A 16859-nucleotide genomic window follows, 5' to 3' on the forward strand; every position below is an offset into this window, starting at 1 on the left:
CTGCCATCTCTCCTTCCTTCTACCATACCTAAGCATTCCGTTAAAAATTTTCAGCACGAAACCGGATGATTGGAACTTCCTAGTAGAAAAGATAGAAAAAAAATTATCAGGTTGGAAGCAAAAAAGCTCTCTCATTGGCAAGCCGGCTTGCACCCATCAGTTTGGTGTTGAGATGCATTCCAATCTACTGGATAGTAGTGTTGGAGTTTTAGTTGTTTTAAATGTTTTAAAATACTTTTTTGTAAGGCATCTCTTTTAGAAGAGTTGCGACTCTTTGGAAGAGATTGTTGGTTTCCAAAAAGATATAGTGTTTCCGAAATAATCCGTATATTCGGAACCATCGCATTTCTTCGGTCTTTCGGACGTAGGGGCAAATTATGTTTTAGGGCAGTGTATATCACACGCCTCGATACAAGCAAGCTCTTTTTAATTTTCTGAATTTATTTTAATAAATTATTCTTTTATAATACTATTATAAAATGACAATATAGCAGTTTCTAGACAAAATATTTTCAACAGGTAGTGCACCCCACATCAGCCTCTATCATCTAGAAAATCAAAAGGAACTACAAGACCTTATGGGGAATCCGAAATCAAGGGAGTAGAATCAAATGCTTAGCTGCATGGCATCAAGTGTGCCGACCTCGCTGAACTCTTTCACTGAGGTGGGGAACCAAGCCACTACACAAGACTCTCCCAAGCTTATACTCATTTGCTATTGATAAGCACATTAGTCTGGCAAACTATATCCGATCTATGAAAACACTCATGCCCAGCAACTTCAAGAATCCAATATCTAGTTCAATGCTAATGCGAGAGGAGGGAGAAAGAAAGATATGTGAAAACTTTAAATAAAGTAAAATTTTAGAAAAATAGGATTTCTGAATCTCTAAATGTAGGAGATTAATAAAGAGAAATTAAAACACAGGACCTGTATTGGTAGCATGTTCTTGTAGTTTAAAATTTTTAGGTGTTAATTTTGCATGATATACCGTAATGATTTTCCGAGGATAGTCTTCCAAAAAGAATTTTCGAGATATTTTCTTAAAATCCCTTCTATTTGCCATTTGCACTAGGTTAGCCTATTGTCCAACATCATCAAAAACTAGTAATTTAAAATAAAAAGATCTTGTTGCTGGAAATTTGACCCGGGGGCGGCCGCGAGCTGAGAGGGGAGGAGCTCCGCTGCTGGAACGGTGGGCGGCGGCGCGTCAGCGGGTGGCGTCCTCCTCGAGAGTCCTGCAAGAAGCCGGTGGCCGGAATCTCCGGCGCCGGCCCTCCGATGCTTAAGTCAGAGGGGGCTAGTATATGAGTGGGGTAAAAGAGGAGAATGTTTGTTCTTGTGTCTGTCCCCTTTCTTTTTTCCCCAGGTTCCCTTTTATAGAAGGATATTATGTTACCTGAGAGGTGACAGGGCAAATTGTCTTCTTCGTAATAATTGGGCACGATCATGCTCATTAATGGCATTGTGGAGAATGAGACCGGATTAGACCGGAGTCAGCGAATTGTCATGGTTGATCGGACCTGTTGGAGTGGTTCAACCGCCGGTCGTGGTAGGCCTGGGGTTCGTAGATAGCAAGTGCATTAATTGCTGAGTGAACCGGTGATCAAGGAGAGCCATACGCTTTGATGGTCCAGTGATCCGGAGATCATCTTGAGCCGTGTTCATTAATGGTTGAGTGCACTGGAGGCCCGCAGGGGTCACACGCATTAATGATCGGGTGTGCCGAAGGCCTGCGGAGGTCACGTGCTTAATGGCTTGATGACGGTAGCAGAGTACGGTGGAGTTGGATATCTAGTTGTCAGATTCTCTTTAAGGGATTAGGCTGGGGTCGAATATTTAGACAAGGCATTTTTAGGGCTCGGCACCTGGCCGGGTGCCGAGCCGAGCCAGTTGCTCAGTGGGGTGCCTTTAACTCGAGCGTCACGAGGTCGGCGCGTTCTAGTCGGCGTCTCCTGGTCGGACGCTTTCTGGTCGGGCGCCTTTCTGGTCGGGCTCTACTTGGGTTTTTCCGTGCTGCGAGGTTGGGGCCCCCTCATCGGGCGCCTTCTGGTCGGCGCCTCCGGGCTGGTGCTACTTGGGTTTTCCCCCAACACTACCCTCCGACTCCCGAGCTCAAGCTGGCCACCAGCTCGAGCGCGGGAAGTAGTTTTAGTCGGATTATCATAGGTTAGGGAGATTTCGAATTATCGTGCGCTTCGAGGTGCTTTTAATGGGCGGCGTCTCTTCTTTCTTGAAACGTCTCATTATTAGGGTGCCTTTCTCGAAGCGTCCTCACGTCGTGGGCTCATGATAGGGCCACACGATCCGACGAGGCGCTTCTGTGTTCAAAGCGTCAACCTGAATTAAATGCGGCGCTCCGGCTCTCGAGCCAACACGCGTCATGATCTGAACGAGGAGCAGCGTTTTTCATTGCTGATCTGGGCCGTTGGAGGGATCTATATAAATCCCCACCTGGCCTCCAACTACCTTCTTACTGTCTTCTTCTACCTTCTACCTTCAGTTTCTTCAGTCCGAAGTTACCGATCTCCGGCGAACTTCACAGGTTTCCCCCCCTTTTTTTTATTTGCCCGGAACCCTTTCTTCTTCCCCCTTTTTTTTAATGGGTCCCGGTCCGAGTGACATCGAGTCCACCATGAGCGAGTTAGAGGTCGAGATGGTCGAGGAGTGGTTCTTTCCTCGACGAGGGTTCCATTTGGAGCCCGCCGGACTGGGGGATCGAGTAACGAATCTCCCAGTAGGCCGGATTGGAGTGTACCTGGAGGCACTCTGGGCCGGCCTATGGTTTCCCTTCCATGGATTCGTGAACGAGTTGCTTGCGGAGTACCAGTTGGTCCCGGCGCAACTTGCTCCGAACGCATGGAGGACGATCGTCGGATTCCTGTCGCTGTGTTTGCCGCACGGGATTCCGACCTCCGTGAATGTTTTCCGGCGACTTTTCATGTTGAAGTCGAACCTGGGAGACGGGGAGTGGCTCTATGTCGCCCTTCGGGCGGGTCGGCCACTCTTCCAGGGCGCTCCGTCGTCCATTCACGAATGGAAGAAGAAATTCTTCTTTCTGGGCTCCGAGCGAACATGGGGGTTTGATCCTAGGTGGAGGCCGAGCCGACTCAGGACCGTCAACAAAGTCCCTAAGCTTTCTACGCGCGAGCAGGGGATCCTTGACGCCGTTCGCAGCCTCAGGGACGGTATTCTGCTGAGTGGCCTCATAAGCGAGGACGCTCTAGTGAATGTTGGCCTGAGCTCGGCGCGTCCTCAGGGTAAGGGTAATAATAGAGTCCCCTTCTCTTTTTTCTGTTAAACATTCTGCGTTCTAATCTTGCTCGTTCTTGCAGATATCACGAAAATAGTGACCAAGAGCGAGGTCCTGTACGCCCGCTTCCAGAAAAGGGCGGCCGAGCTTGCGGGAGAACCACCCGAGCCAAAGAAGAAGGCGAAGTTCTCGGCTGCCGTGGTCGCCGAGAGGGGCGCTCCTAGTACCGAGCACTCCGAGGCTGGTCGGGGGGAGGGCCCAGGTTCTAGGGGCGCGAGCTCTGGTGGAGCTACAGTGGCGCTCCCATGCCCGGCGCCAATTTCACAAGTTCCTGGTCGGCAGGAAGCCCCAAGCACCGACCAAGGAAGGACAAGTTCTGCAGCGGATTTGGCGCTTGCGTGTCCCGCTCTAATTTTGCGGCAATCAGATCGGCCGCCTGTCCGACCGCAATTCCTCAGTCCCGAGCCGGGGAACAGCCAGGGAGTCACGGGGCCGCCTCCGCCAAGGCCAGCAGAGCCCAGTCTACCGGGCTCGTCGGGTCACCAGGAGAGGGTGCCCTACGCTCCTGGTTGGGCGGTTTTTGAGGGTGATTCGGCCCTCGATAATCCCCAGACGGCGCGTGAAGTTCTTCGGGTCGTGCTGCTCCCGGCCGACCAGGCCAAGATCCGGTCCATGAACTACGACGCCTTCATGGACTCGGCCCTTTGCTCTGCCATCCGGGTAAGTTAACCTCTATATTTGTGTAAGTTTATTTTGAGTTAGATTCGTTTCTCACGTTCCTCTTTTACAGCATCTGCACGAGACCGAGATGCTGATGCACATAATTCAAGATTATCGGGAGCGAGCCCGAAGGCATCAGCGAGGGCACAAGGAGGCCGAGGCGAGGCGTCTGGTGTCCGAGGCCGAGCGACAGGAGCTCCAGACGAGGATGGGGGCAGCCGAGGACGAAATTCGGGCTCTGACCGCCGAGCTCGAAGAGGAGAAGGGCGCACATGCCCTGGCTAGATCCGAAGTTCGCGCCGCAGAGGTTCGTCTGGCCGAGGCCGAGTCGACGCTTGCTATCCGCGAGCAGGAGGTGGGGGAGGCTCACCTCAGGGCCCAGGAGCTCGAGGCCCGTTTGCTCGACGCGCAGTCCTTGCTCGTCACTCGCGAACGGAAAATAAAGAATCTGGAGCGGAAGGCCGGGTATCACGAGGCTCGGGAGAAGGAGGCTCGGGAGCAGGCCCAAAATGCCGTCAAGCTCTTCCATGAATCGAAAGAGTTTCGCGACCTGTTGGAGGAGGAGGGCGTGAACGGGCTTATCCAGGGCTTCAAGGACCTCCGCAATCAATTGCGGCGACTTCTCCCCGACTTCGACCTTAATCTGCTTCAACCAGGAGCGGGGGTCGAAGAATCAGAGGCGGAAGCACCGGCGGTCGACGAGGCCGCCGAGGAGGGCCCGGCTGGGGCGCCCGAGGCTGCTCCCGAGGTCACTGAAGACGGTCACGCGGAGACCTCGGCCGCGGAGGAACCAGCCGTCCCCGAAGTTGCCGAAGACAATAGGGTCGAGCCTTAGGTTTTTCATATTCTTCATCATTTTTGTAAATCGGGATGGCCTTCATATTGTTATAAGGCCGAGCCTAAACTTTGTACTTAGTCTTCGGGCTCCCCTAAATGAATATCCTTTTTTAACTTGCGATTGGTTTATGTTTTGATTCGCAATAGACCTAGGTTTCTTCAATCGAATCCGCTTTAGGTTCCAAGGACTTGGGCTCTGCAGCCCCAATTTCGTCCGCTACGTAGTTAGACCTACGTTTAGGTTCGGCATATTTGCCCAGTCCGAGCTCTGGTCCCTAGTTTCCATTGCTCGGACCTTCGATCAGCGATGTTGCGGTGTTTAGGAAAAAAATACGCTTAGGCTCGGCAAGCCTTCTCAAGCTTGGCTCAGAATTCGGCCGAGCCCTAGGACCAAAGGTCACTAACCCAACTCGAATTTTGTTCGGACTCCGCGAGCTCGGACCTTGGGTTGCCGAGGCGGATTGTCGGACCTCTTCCGACTTAAAGCAAGTCCAATATCCCGAAGCTCGGGATGGGAATTCGTCGAGCTGCCGGTATAAACCAGGCTAGAGTTCGCCGTCGAGCAGTGCATGCGGGACGGGCGAGGCCAGGCAACGATTGGCCCGGCCAGGTACCTCGACGCTGGTCGGGGTTTCATGCAGGCGCTTAATCAGGAATGAAGTAAATGAAAGTGTAAAACATTGATCAAAAGGGTACCTGGCACCATTGGGGTCGAGCGACTTACGCCGAGGTCGTCAGCTTTGCTCCTCGGCGAACTTTTGTGGACGCTCTTTTGCTCGGAGTCCGTTCTCTGGGGACGCCGGCATAATAGAAACAAGTTGCCATCAAGAATGTTCATCGCCAATCACGAACATTTTGCTGATCACGACCAGATGGAGATCGAGCCGGGCTCGATGGTGGACCGCATCTCGAACTGTTGGATCACGAACATTTTTGGGGAGACCACGAAGGTGCTCCATCATCCCGAAATATCGGGGCATCCCGACCGTAGTCGAGGTATTTGATGGAGATCGAGCCGAGCTCGATGGTCGATGGAGATCGAGCCGAGCTCGATGGTCGATGGAGATCGAGCCGGGCTCGATGGTGGACCGCATCTCGAACTGTTGGATCACGAACATTTTTGGGGAGACCACGAAGGTGCTCCATCATCCCGAAATATCGGGGCATCCCGACCGTAGTCGAGGTATTTGATGGAGATCGAACCGAGCTCGATGGCCGATGGAGATCGAGCCGAGCTCGATGTTTGATGGAGATCGAGCCGAGCTCGATGGCCGATGGAGATCGAGCCGAGCTCGATGTTTGATGGAGATCGAGCCGAGCTCGATGGCCGATGGAGATCGAGCCGAGCTCGATGTTTGATGCTCGATGGCCGATGGAGATCGAGCCGAGCTTGATGGTGACGCTCCGGAGTTTCGTTAAGGCGACCGGCTTCGTTCAATGCCGATTGACGAGCTGGGCCAAGTCTGGTAGTCATGAGACAATCATTAGGAGAATTTTGGCACATTTGAGCAATTGCACATAAGCTGTTGTAGAAAAGTGAGATTTATAATGGGGGACCCCTTGGGGTTTTACTGGTAGTACACCCGGAGATTTTCGGAACTCCAACTTCGTGGGATGGGGGTCCCATCGAGAGACTCCAGCTTGTACGCTCCGGGCCGTTGGACACGTGCGACTCGGTAAGGTCCCTCCCAGTTCGGAGCCAGCTTCCCTTGCTCGATCGGCCGGAAGGCCTCAGCTTTTCTAAGGACGAGGTCCCCTGCCTTAAAGGATTTGACTTTGACTCTGGCATTGTAGTACTGTGCTGTTTTTTGCTGGTACCTCGCCATGCGAACTCGGACGGCCTCGCTTGTCTCCTCGATTAGGTCCAGGTTATTTCTAAGCTGTGGGGAGTTGGAGCTGGCGTCATAATGTTCTACCCTCGGAGAAGGGAGTCCGATCTCCAACGGGATGACAACTTCCATTCCATATGTTAAATTTAAAGGAGTTTCGCCGGTGGGGACACGGAACGTGGTCCGGTAAGCCCACAGGACATTGTATAGGTCTTCGACTCACTGTCCTTTGAATTTGTCGAGCCTGGCTTTGAGCCCCTGCAAAATAGTACGATTTGTTACCTCGGTTTCTCCGTTCATCTGAGGGTGCGCGACCGAGATGAAGCGGTGGTCGATGCCAAGCTCTGAGTAAAATTCTCTAAAGCGAAGGTTGTCGAACTGGCGGCCGTTGTCTGATACAAGGATGCGGGAGAGTCCGAATCTGCAGATTATTGACTTCCAGACAAAATCCTGCATCTTCTGCTCGGTGATCCGGACGACTGGCTTGGCTTCCACCCACTTGGTAAAATAGTCGATGGAGACGACTAGGAATTTTCTTTGCCCGGTCGCCAGAGGGAATGGTCCCAAGATGTCGATCCCCCACTGGGCAAAAGGCCAAGGGGAGCTGATGGAGGTTAACGGAGCCGAGGGTCGACGTTGGACATTGGCGTTTCTCTGGCATCGGTCGCATCTTCGGACGAAGTCCAAGGCATCCTTCTGGAGTGTCGGCCAGTAGTATCCTTGGCGCAAAATCTTATGCGCTAGTGCTCGTCCCCCCAGATGATTTCCACAAATCCCTTCATGGACTTCACGTATTGCATAATCCACCTCTGTCGGGCGGAGACATCTGAGGAGGGGAGAGGTAAAAGATCTTCGATAAAGCTTTTCCTCGTGCAATATGTACCAGGTGGCGGAACGCTTCACTCGGCGAGCCTCACGTTCATCACTGGGGAGGACTTCGTCTCGCAAATAGCTGACGAGCTCGTCCATCTAGCTTGGCTCGAACTCAGTGCAAAGGGCCTGCTCGAGCTCCTCCGTGCTGGGTTTTTGGAGATACTCCAGCGCCGCTGCTTTGGAAAGCTCGCTCATGCGAGAGGATGCCAACTTTGACAGCTGGTCTGCTCTAAGGTTCTCTGACCTGGCAACATATTGGATGTGGAAAGAATTCAAGGTCGAGGTGAGGTCCCGTACCTTCAGGAGATATCCCTGCATTGTGGGGTCCCTGGCTTCGAAGTCACCCAGGACTTGGTTTACGACGAGCTGAGAATCGCTGAAGGCCCTCAGGTCCTTCACTCCTAGCTCTTTGGCATACTTGAGCCCGGCGATGAGTGCTTCGTATTCCGCCATATTGTTGGAAGCGGGAAACTCGAGGCGTAGAGCTTGTTCAGCAATCACGCCATCCGGGCTGGTAAGGATGAGACCCGCTCCGCTATCCACCGAGTTTGAAGAACCATCGACATGCAGAGCCCATGCCGAGCTCGGGGTCTGCTCTATTGGCGCGGGCTCAGGTTCGGGCTCGGCCTCGTACAAACCGATCGAGCACCCCTCGGCGAATGAGTGCTTCGATCTCGTCCCGGAGCTGGAAACAGTCCTCTGTATCATGGCCATGATCCCGGTGGAAACGGCAGTACTTCCGGGGATCGCGCCGGGCTCCGGGATCTCGTCTCGGGGGCGGGGGCCGGAAATAGTCCCAGCCCTCAATCTCCATGAGGATTTCGGCCCGAGGAGCAGTAAGGGGAGTGTAGTTTTCGTACCTCCCGTCGGATATGCGGGCCCGTGGTGGAAACCTCGGGCGGAGCGGTGACCTCTGCTGAGGTGGTCCCTGTAATCGGGGTGGACTCTTCAGACGGGGCGGAGTCTTGGCTTGGCGCGGGGACGGGCTTCTAGGATGGCCGCGCTCCTCGCGGCGTCTTTTCTGCTTCTTGGAAGTCTGCTCGGCTCCGCTCCGTCTAATGGCAACAGCTTCCTCGGCTTTCGCGTACTTCCGTGCTCGAACCAGCATTTCAGTGAGCTCAGCAGGGAAGTTCTTCTCGATGGAGAAGAAATCTGTAGGACCGGGCTCCAGTCTTTAGTGCTGACATGGCGATTGACTGGTCAAGCTTCCGGACTTCCCATGTCGCGGCGGTAAATCGGTCCAAATATTCCCTAAGGGACTCCCCCTCCTTTTGTTTTATATCAAGGAGGGAGTCCGAGGTCCGCCGCTGGGGTTGGCTGGCAGCAAAGTTGCTGGCGAACTGTCTGTCGAGCTGCTCGAAGGAGAAAACGGTGCTTGGCTTCAGCCCGGTAAACCAAAGCCAGGCTGGTCCTCGGAGTGTTGCTGGGAAGGCGTTGCACAGCATGGCCTCCGAGGCTCCCTGCAGGGCCATTAGGGCCCGATAGCTTTTCAGGTGGTCAAGAGGGTCGGTCCTGCCGTTGTAAAGCTCCACCTGGGGCATCTTGAATCTTGGCGGGACCGGCTCATCTTCAATCCATTAGAAGAAGGGGGACTTCGTGGTGAACTCGAAGTCACCATCGCGTCCCGACCTCCTTCCATGGAGTGCCTCAATCTGGCGCTCCAGCCTCTCGACCTTCTTGTCGAGCTCATCATTCTGGGGGATCGCCGCGGCGGTCTGCTCCGGCGCAAGTTGCCCTAGAACTGATTCGGCTTCTGATGGTTGTGGCCAGCCACCAGGACCTCTCACCGTGTGCTCTCTCCAGAGGGAGGCCTGAACTTGGGAGTCCTGACCTTGGAGGGGGAACCCGCTTGCAGGAGGCACCGGCTGAACTGGGGCTGGAGGGAGCGGTGCTGTCGGGATACCCCTGGGTTGTAAGCTTTGGACAGCGGTGGCCAAGGCCTGGACTTGTTGCACCAGGGCATCAAACTGCTTCGGCCGAACTTGGGGAGTTGACTCGGCCGGAGGCGGCGAGTTCTGGACAGAGTGTCCAGGACTGGGTGGAGGACGTCGAGAAGCATTAGAAGCTCCCTTGCTCCTCAGTTTCATGGCTACGACTCGGGCCCTTCCTCTAGCGCCAACTGTTGCTGGAAATTGGACCCGGGGGCGGCCGCGAGCTGAGAGGGGAGGAGCTCCGCTGCTGGAACGGTGGGCGGCGGCACGTCAGCGGATGGCGTCCTCCTGGAGAGTCCTGCAAGAAGCCGGTGGCCGGAATCTCTGGCACCGGCCCTCCGATGCTTAAGTTAGAGGGGGCTAGTATATGAGTGGGGTAAAAGAGGATAATGTTTGTTCTTGTGTCTGTCCCCTTTTTTTTTCCCCAGGTTCCCTTTTATAGAAAGATATTATGTTACCTGAGAGGTGACAGGGCAAATTGTCTTCTTCGTGATAATTGGGCACGATCATGCTCATTAATGGCGTTGTGGAGAATGAGACCGGATCAGACCGGAGTCAGCGAATTGTCATGGTGATCGGACCTGTTGGAGTGGTTCAACCGCCGGCCGTGGTGGGCCTGGGGTTCGTAAATAGCAAGTGCATTAATTGCTGAGTGAACCGATGATCAGGGAGAGCCATACGCTTTGATGGTCCAGTGATCCGGAGATCATCTTGAGCCGTGTTCATTAATGGTTGAGTGCACTGGAGGCCCGCAGGGGTCACACGCATTAATGATCGGGTGTGCCGGAGGCCTGCGGAGGTCATGTGCCTTAATGGCTTGACGACGGTAGCAGAGTACGGTGGAGTTGGATATCTAGTTGTCAGATTCTCTTTAAGGGATTAGGCTGGGGTCGAATATTTAGACAAGGCATTTTTAGGGCTCGGCACCTAGCCGGGTGCCGAGCCGAGCCAGTTGCTTAGTGGGGTGCCTTTAACTCGAGCGTCGCGAGGTCGGCGCGTTCTAGTCGGCGTCTTCTGGTCGGACGCTTTCTGGTCGGGCGCCTTTCTGGTCGGGCTCTACTTGGGTTTTCTCGTGTTGCGAGGTTGGGGCTCCCTGATCGGGCGCTTTCCGGGTCGGGCGCCTTCTGGTCGGCGCCCTCTGGTCGGCGCTCCCTGGGCGAGCGCCTCCGAGCTGGTGCGACTTGGGTTTTCCCCCAACAGATCTAAATGCCCCAAATCCAATGATAAGAAAGTTGAGTGTTGAAGATTTTAAGCAGGCACAAAATAGTCAAATTGCAACTCTAGAAATTTGAACTCAATTAAAGTCTAGTTATGCTAATGTTAACCAATGCATGGTGATGGCAAGGATATATGAACAAATAGGAAGGCTGTAGAAATTTATGCCTGAAAATAATGCTTTTGAAAGGATAACTATTCGAAAATTAAGTATTTAGAAGGATATACGTGCATGCAGAAGATATTTTATTAATTTGTAGGCTATAATTTGTAGATCCATATTTATAATGAGGTAGCTGTTTGGGTGCCTAATTATGCAAAACCACAGAAAATTTATGCAAAGAAAAAGGTCACCAAGTAGCTCCATTTGTCTCCAATAATATTTTTCCAGGCAAGGCCTCTTTTACGAAAAATGTGGGGAGGCACTTTGGAATCAATTACCCCTGAAAAATAAGGATTAACTATTGCTAGCTGTTGTCATGTACTTGAAATATCATATTACTTGCACATTCTTCAGCCAAGCAACATGAATGAGCCTGACCATACCCTAGCTAGCAGAGCACAATTATAATCAAAGTAAGCTCAAGCTCAATTCTATTTGCTATATTTATCATTCTTTTTTTATCTTCCAATGTCTTCTTTCTTTTATTCCATTTAGTATATCAAGTTTAAATTATTCAATTTTTTTAGAAAAATGACACTAAAATAGGTCATTGGGTTTATACATCCTTGTCAAACAGGCCAGTCCAACCTAAGAAATAAAACTTACCCCTCAATATGCTATGGATGGAACTAGCATCCCCATTCAACACATTCTAACAATTATCTCCTGATCGCATTTAACCTAGTTTACAAAATTTACATAGTCTAAGTAGATTGAACTTGTATGATATCAAAATTAACAAATCTATTGAATCTACAGTTGATGTTTGAACATATGTTTATCCTTCAACAACTTTAGGTGACCGATAAGAACACCTAATTTCATACTTGATCGAAAGAGGTTTAACGATTCGTTGATTCTTCAAGCATGTGAAAGGCAACAGGTAATCTTATAAACAAGTCTAGGAAGATTGCCAGTCAACTTCCAGGTTAGCTTTGGTCAATGTTAGTCACAAAAGAAGGCTATGTATACAAGCTGCAAGAATTATATGGTAAAACTAATGAACTCCTGTAAGAACAATTCATAGATAGGCAGCAAAATGCCCAAGAAAGGGAAAGAGGAACCAATAGGCTGAATCACTGTTTGGAATTACCTGTACCTGATGATCTGGCTCTTCATCACTCTCGCCAACAGTTTATGAAGCCACTGATTTGGTTCCATTTGCTTTCGAAATAAAAGAACAAGGGCCAACAATTCTAACTCTCTATATATAGATGTGCTATATAAGTGTAAGCCATTCTGATTATCCTTATAAACTTGCTAATTAATATTGGCATATTGTTAACAATCAGCATTAATACTCAATGAGGCTCGGATTATAAGTATCGCTTTTATTTAATATATTTTTTCAAAAAATATATATTTTTAATGGCTGTTATGATGTCATAATGGCACCATGATGGTTTTGACTGACCTACATAGCCATTTAAAAAAGATAAAAAAAATCGTATACTATATGCATCATGCAGGTTACATGCTAGTATTCAATTAATTTGAATACTAAACTCTTTGCTATGTAAGTAGAGTTTTGCCACCTCCCATGCATTAGAGTTTTGCCCTTTCTCTTCTGGTTTCATTCTATTGTTTAATAGTTTTTTTTTCATCCTAAACTTCTTCTCCTAGTAATTACAAAAGCATATGTGTTCTGAAAAAAATAAAAACAGAAGCATGTGTGTACAGAGCCTTATCTTGACTGGTTGTTTGGCATAATTATGAGGACCAGAGGTTAAGTACTAAGAACAAATTTGTAATTGTGAAAAATGACCAAAACTAATTAGTTTAGACACTTTATTGTATTTATATATTTATAATTTTTATATATTTTAGAAATTATACTATAAAGTACAAACTCAGATCAATAATTTGAAACATTTCTCTATATGGACTATTATTATTTTTTTCTCTTCCCTCTTAATTTTATAGTATATATGCTATTTTTTAGATATTATATAATATTGTCATATTGTCCCATGTGTTAACTTATCTGAGTTATCGATTCACTTAAATCAGTCTAAAATTGAGTGAACAGATTTTCCAAATTTTAGAATATTGATTTGATAATAATACATGAAAATAAAAGGAAAGAAAAAAATCGTATGCCATATATGACCCAACAATGTAAAAGAGAGACCTAGTCCCAAAATATATAGATTTTATAATCTTGGATCCGCCCTAAGAGAATTGCCTACTGGGTTTAATAACTTCAATATCCTCATGAATGAGTACTTTGTTTAGGAATTTATTTGATATTTTAAATTTTACATTTGGTTTCCGACAAAAAGAGTCCAACATGAAAGAAAAAGTTGCGAAAGAAATTACACATTCATTCGAACGGAATTATACAAATGGCTACTAATGGAATATATATAACAAAAAGTGAATGCACACTATAAAATTTGCATCAAATTAAAAGCTAGAAAAGAAATCGAACATATTTAAAGCAAATATATATGAATAGCTGCTAGTGCAGTTAGTGGTTGCTAAGAAATTAGACATTTTTGTTTGAGAAATAGCAGCCAACTAAACTAATTATCGACGATTATAAGTTTCGTTAAATAAAATACAGCTATTGATTGCTCACCAGATCACCCATAATGTTATTTGTGTGGTAGTTAAAAATTGGTGCAGTAGCCACCAAGGTGATAGCCTAGTTGGAACAGGGCGTTTGCTTCCAACCAAGTGGTTTCAGGTTTGAAACGTGCGGGCGTCGATTAAATTTGGAGACCGGATGCCCCACGCCTGGACACGGGGTCTGAAAGCGCTACTGGTCGGCTGGTAGCCTGTGTGGTGCCAGGTGTGACGTACTCACATGGAGGATCGGGTCGGATAACCGAGTCGGCCTACGGGTGGGGAGGGTATGAGTAAAACCGGCCGGGGTGTCCAACACACGGTCATTTCTGGCTGCATTGAACATTCTCCTGGTAGGGTGGAGGCCCAGTGGGGGCTGCTACGCGGGGTGGGCTTGTCTCTTTCTCCCCTCTTCTCCATTTTTTTCAGCAAAAAAAAAAAATAGTGCAGTACATGCGTGGATCAATGGCATCCATCAAGCCCCCTGCTTACTGTAAACTAAGGCAAGTGATTCTTAATATTTTCCCTTCAAACAATAGTAATAAGTAATGCAAGGCTGTAGGATTATTAGAAAAATAACAGAGGGATGTCCATAATGAAAAAAAACGCTGTTCATTAAATGCCACATCAGATAGGAAACATGTGGGGAGTTGATACGTGCTGCATAGCACTTATTACCTTTTAATTTCGTCATGCCGTTTATGCTGTCCAAAGCAAAGTCTGTGGGCCCAGGTGCCCACGTAAGAGAGACAAGCCTGGCAGGTCACGTGGGCGCTGGATTCTGATGACACACCATACAGAGGGGTGCACCGCCACGGACGACCGTCTGATATTGACCCGCCCGTCGCAATCGGGATCACGGAAACCCATTGCACCACCCATCCCCTCATCCCCTCATTAAGACGTCGTGCAGCTTTCGGCCGCAATTCTCGGCCCCCCGTGCCCGGGGCCCACTGGGACAAGGTGACCACCACTGGGCCCCATGAGTACCCGTGTGGGCCCCAGCGTCAGCCTGACGCATTGCTGACGACTAGATGGGCCCGTTGGGTCTTGGATGGGCCTTCGATTCTCTCAGTTGGCAGTCTCAGCTTGGGTTGGGTTGCGTGTGACGCGGGAAGTCCAACTCAAGTGATGCCCTAATTGAACAAAGTTAGTGCCTTCACTAATTTTTTTGTTTTTTTTTTTACTCATACACATCTAAATACATATAAAAAAGTCAAGAAATAGCAAGTCTCAGAGTGCTTTAGGCAACTCTCTTTCTCTCTCTCCAACCCATAGGGCTCTCTGAGTGATCGGCCACATACGAGATCATTCAATCCGCAGCTCCATTAACCTCTCTACAAATATGCTCGGCTTGGAAGGCAAAGTCGCCACTAACTATAGCCCGAATATCCTGGAGCAAAAAGTGACACCCACCCACACGCGTTCAATATTTATCAGACAACTAAATACACTCTTATTATCTTGTTGTTTTTTTCCAGGTAGATGAGACAGTGATTGCACTATTAGCACCAACATACTTGCGATACTTTTGTGAAATTTAAGGATCCCATGAATTGGGGACCCTCAATTGTTGCATTATTGGAGTTATTATAAGTAGCAAACATTCCATGCCCTACAGCTTCTTGCAATTGATGCTACATAGAGTCTTGTCCTTTTTTAAGGAGTATTCTAGATTATTAAATTCTCCAACAACCTCACCACATGAAAACTTCCAATTGATTTTTGTTATGCACATGATGCATTGGAGCCAATATTTAGGGTTAGCAGATTCTGTTAGATGATAAGGTGTCATGAGGACTCTATAAAACTTTTAATGCTACAATTTAAAGACAAAAATTTTGTATATTGGGAAAGTGATCAACCAGCCGATTAGCTAGCTAGGAACATTTAGCAATAGTCATGGAATCATTGCACTAGCTTGATCCTATTAATCTTGGCTCGTAAACTCTTTTTCTTTACCAAAACTAATCTTTAGTACTAAAACTTTGTGTCACATCTTGTATTTCGGTATTTTATTTTTTATGGATGCCCTCTTTGGTGGGGGTTTAATTGCTGAGCTCACTTTGTTTAGTGACATCTCAGATATCATATGAAAGCCTATATTTAGGCTTGCAGCATGCTTAGGTTGCCTCATTAATGGAACATGGCTTATTATACCGTAGGTCGTGTGGATGGCATATTCAACGGCATACACTACTTAAGACTTTTGCACTCAATGGACATCTTACTCCAAAGGCGATCTGAAAAACATCGAAAACAAGTTAAAACTGATAGTTTTATATGTCAATCATCTTGGTTTGCCTTGAATGTAACTGTAGGAAAGAGTAATAAAGCTCACGTCTATTCAATCCAAAAATAGGTTTTGTTGCTAGAAGAAACCTTTGAAAGCTAACCTCAACTGATACAGAAACTTTAGTCTTATACTGGACCCATCAACCTTAAAATGAACTAAGAAACGCTAAAAGCTAAACAGGCAAGTTGAAGTAAATGGCTCAAATGCTGCTTTTAGTGTTTAGGCTCAAGCATTGCTTCAAGAAAGAGCATCTAGGAGGCTCTTCCATCCATTCAAGAAGTTTTGATTGCTTTGTCATAAAAAGACTTGCAGCTAATGTCATAAGTCATAGCCATGAGATGTTTAAGTGGGAGAATGCTTTGCAACTTATAACTCTTAATGTACTTCTTAGTCTTGGGCTCTATAGACGAACAAATCTCGAACCTTATTGTATAGGCGATTTTAGGGTTCGTAATCATAACTCGAAATTTCCTGAAATTGCACAATGCATCTAATGTTTTATGTCCTTGTTCATTTTTTTTAACAAGAACACATGTCAATATTTTGATATATTTCAAGCTTATTTACTAAACCGAACTTCGCTAGATGAGATCCAACCAGATAGTAATTCTTGGAGACAATTTGTGTGGTGTTGTGATCCACCAAAGCCACCAACTCTCATCTCCTCATCTGAGCCCCATCTTACATTATCCATCATCAACAAATATCATGCCTTTAGGAAAGGTAGGAAGGCTACATAACATAGCCATAATATGATGTGTGGGCTGTATGGTTGGTTGATGGGCAAATGGGCCCCAAGCTTTGCCCCAACTAGCCTTTCTCATGATGGCAGCAATGTGATAACATGGTATCTGTGGGAGATGGCATCATTAGAGGGAGGGGAGAGGTAGGGTTTGGGAACAGCCATCATGAGGTGAGACAGGGAGGACCCTTAGCCTTAGGTATAGCACTTTCCTGTCTTTAGTTGGTCCGAGTCTTGTGGGAATGACATCTAGGTTTCCATGGTGCATTGAAGATGATCTGATGATTATTTTTAATAATTAACAACAGATCTCTCGCAAATTAACAATAGTTGAGTTAAGCTTATATTATCATAGAAAGATAGAGTAATTTGTGATTTTATCTCTCGTCTAAAGAAACCGACTTACAATATAAGAATTAGGGAGTCGTTTT

This window comes from Phoenix dactylifera, unplaced genomic scaffold, assembly GCF_009389715.1.
Source record: "Phoenix dactylifera cultivar Barhee BC4 unplaced genomic scaffold, palm_55x_up_171113_PBpolish2nd_filt_p 000843F, whole genome shotgun sequence".
Lineage (NCBI taxonomy): Eukaryota > Viridiplantae > Streptophyta > Magnoliopsida > Arecales > Arecaceae > Phoenix > Phoenix dactylifera.